The sequence below is a fragment of the Gracilinanus agilis genome, chromosome 1 (assembly GCF_016433145.1).
Source record: "Gracilinanus agilis isolate LMUSP501 chromosome 1, AgileGrace, whole genome shotgun sequence".
NCBI lineage: Eukaryota > Metazoa > Chordata > Mammalia > Didelphimorphia > Didelphidae > Gracilinanus > Gracilinanus agilis.
This window is the reverse complement of record NC_058130.1, coordinates 664,690,327-664,694,059: the sequence shown is the minus strand read 5'-3', so window position 1 is coordinate 664,694,059 and position 3,733 is coordinate 664,690,327. Positions and strand designations below refer to the sequence as shown.

At 35.6% G+C, this 3,733-nt stretch overlaps 1 protein-coding gene across 1 annotated transcript in view; it reads left to right on the top strand.

Annotated features, from left to right (window-relative positions):
- SAMD12 (sterile alpha motif domain containing 12) overlaps positions 1 to 3,733 on the top strand; it is a 327,999-nt gene that overhangs the window by 103,022 nt on the left and 221,244 nt on the right. The window lies entirely within an intron of this gene.

The window sequence follows — 3,733 nt, the reverse complement described above, 5'->3', positions numbered from 1 at the left end:
GAGCATGAATCATGTAACCATGTTAAAAATGAATATTAATAAATGTTAAAAAAATAAGTTTAAACAAAAACATTCAAAAATCAATAAGCAGAATTGGTTGAAAAGGAGGAGAGGAAGGAAATATCTACCTGAGAGGGAAAATGGGGAAGGGGAAAGTTATATAATTCAGTAGAGGCAAAAAAGAAAAAGGGACTAAATAAACAAAAACACCAACAACAACAACAACAAAAAAAAGCTTCAGCAGAGACAGATTTGAAACATCTAGAAGGGACTGGACAAGTGATATAACTGAGAGAACTATGATGACATAAGAAACAGAAGACATAGGGGGCAGCTGAGTAGCACAGTGGTTTGAGAGCCAGGCCTAGAGACAAGAGGTCCTAGGTTCAAATATGGCCTCAGACACTTCTCAGCTGTGTGACCCTGGGCAAGTCACTTGACCCCCATTGCCTACCCTTACCACTCTTCTGCCTTGGGACCAATACATAGTATTGACTCCAAGACAGAAGGTAAGGGTTTAAAAAAAAAAAAAAGAAACAGAAGATATAATAAAAACAAATAAAACAATTATATTAGTTCAAATTGATTTTAATATTAAAAATAAAATTTAAAGTATCAATAAATAAAATGATTAAAACTCATTTTATTAATAGTAATAGGGTCAATAAGTCATAGTAGACTTCATCTACTGTTTACCCAAAACTCTATGGACTTACAAGTTCTGTAAATATCATCATAGTAAATGGTGAGCTGTCTGATTGAAATAAGTCTACATAATAGTTACACACTTATTCAACTTCTTGTATACAGCTATACTTGTCATATATTATTCATGAACCAGTGCATGTAGAATGTTATGATCTAGAAATATATCCAAAGAAAGATAAAGAGTTATGAAATGTTTTTCAGAGTAAGCAAAGCACTATGGATTGAAAAGAAGCTTGAAAAAAAGTTGAGATGTGTTATCAGCCCAAACAGGCAAATTTTACAAAGTCTTAAGATTTTTATTACAAAAAACAAGAGTTCAAAATCATTGCTGCTTTCTACTTAGGAACACAGATTTAGAATTTGAAAGGATCTCAGAAAACATCTAGTCCAGGGGGCGGCAACCTTTTGGGCCGTGAGAGCCATAAAGGCCACATTTTTTAAAATGTAATTTCGTGAGAGCCATACAGTGCTCACAGTGCGTGCTCCTGTAACAGTGCCTGAAAAAAATTGACTTTATGGCTCCTGCAGAAAGAGCCATATCTGGCCTTCAAAAGAGCCAGATATAGTTCGAGAGTCATACGTTGCCGACCTCTGATCTACTCCCTTTTTTATATATCATTTTATATATATATATATATATGGAAACGGTGGTCCAAAGTGGCCAAGTGATTGTGTCCATGGATACACAAGTAGTTAAGTGGCAGAATTAAAATTTTAAAAGAGACTCCTCTAAGTCTAAACCCACAGTTCCCTCTATTATACTGTGCTAGTATCATATTGTCCAAAAATGTAAATGGTAACAAAAAAGTGAAGGACCAAATTGAGATGGCTAACATGACAGTCTCCAAATGTAACTTGAAGCTTTAGATGAAATTAAAAATCTATAATACAGCTTTCTAATTTCTTACATACTATGTCAAGTTAATAAGTATAAAGCCCCTACTGTGTGACCTTGGATATAAAAGATACATCTTTTTAAATCATTTAATGAATGCTGCTCATAAACCACGCGTCAGAATTAAATATCAGGATAAGATTAAGAATAGCAAGGTCCTAGAAAATAGACCATAGTAAACTGGACAAGGATAATAGCATGGAAGGAGAAGGAAATGTTTATAAAATTCAATGAAACAAAGTCTCAAGTAATCTAACATAAAATTGAACTGCTGGGAAGCAATTGCCTGGTGCGCTGATATAAAGAGAATAGACTTGTTCTTTATGAGCAAAAATAGACTGTTTCTAAGTCTAGGTTCCTGAAAGAGTAGTTATGATCGCTAAAGACCAAGACCCATTCTTGCTCCTTTAGGTTTGGAAATGACCTTTGAGCTCATCTAAAGCAATCATTTCCTTTTACAAATAAGGAATAAAACTCAAAAGGGGTAGGGGGTTGGGGGTGATTTGTTTGAGATTGCACTGTGGCAGAGTTAAGAATTACTGACTCCACATGTAGCAGGTCATATAATGTACTTCAAGTTGCATTATGTATAAAAATGAAGAGTAATATACATATATAACATATAGTCTAAGATTTTTTTTTAAACCCTTGCCTTTCATCTTAGAATCAATACTGTGCATTGGTTCCAAAGCAGAAGAGCAGTAAAGGCCAGGTGATGGGGTGGGGGGTGGGGGGAGACCCCTTAAGTAATTTGTTGGGAGTCACACAGGTAGGAAGTGTCTGAGTCCATAGTTTAAAAGATTTAAAGGAACTTTAATGATAAAGATGAAAGGATCATAGATTTCCAACTAGAAAAAACTTTCAAGAACATTTAGTTTAATCACTCATTTTACAAATAATGAAACTGAAGGTATAAATGCCCAAAGTCACACACAGACAGATTTGAATCTAGATCCTCTATGACTAGAGTGCTTTCCATTACACCACACTGTCACATATGCAATATTTATCTAATGTTGAAAGTACTATGTTTAAAGCTGAAACAAAAAACTTCTCAAAAAAAAATATGAAAGCCCAGCATAATTTCTATGAGTAACCAAGAAGCCATAATTAGGAAGATAATGGATCATTTGTATCTTTGCTTGGTAAAAAACTATATGGAACAAATTAAAAATTTTTTGTACCTTGGAACATATGACATGAGAATTCTAAATGGAGACAGAAACAAAAACATGAATACTCCTTAAAACTTGTTTATTCATAATGAGAGTTGACCATAAAAAACTGGAGAAATCTACTGTACCTCTATTTTCTTTTTACCTCATACTGAGAGATATCAGAGGTTTTGGCAATTACATTATTTTTTAAACATTTATTATTCATTTTTAACGTGGTTACATGATTCATGCTCCTACTTTCCCCTTCTATCCCCCCCACCCCCCGCACTCCCCCGACCCATGGCCAATGCACATTTCCACTGGTTTTAACACATGTCCTTGATCAAGATCTATTTCCAAATTGTTCATAGTTGCATTGGAATGGTAGTTTCGAGTCTACATCCCCAATCATGTCCACCTCAACCCATGCGTTCAAGCAGTTATTTTTCTTCTATGTTTCCTCTCCTGCAGTTATTCCTCTGAATGTGGGTAGCATTCTTTACCATAAGTTCCTCAGAACTGTCCTGGGTCATTGCATTGCTACTGGTAGAGAAGTCCATTACATTTGATTTTACCATAGTATATCAGTCTCTGTGTACAGTGTGTTTTTCTGGCTCTGCTCCTTTTGCTTTGCATCAATTCCTGGAGGTCTTTCCAGTTCACATGGAACTCCTCCAGTTTATTATTCCTTTGAGCACAATAGTATTCCATCACCCGCATATACCACAATTTGTTCAGCCATTCCCCAATTGAAGGGCATCCCCTCCTTTTCCAGTTTGTTGCCACCACAAAAAGCGCAGCTATAAATATTTTCGTACAAGTCTGTTTATCTATGATCTCTTTGGGGTACAAACCCAGCAATGGTATGGCTGGATCAAAGGGCAGGCATTCTTTTAAAGCCCTTTGAGCATAGTTCCAAATTGCCAGCCAGAATGGCTGGATCAGTTCACAACTCCACCAGCAATGCATTAAT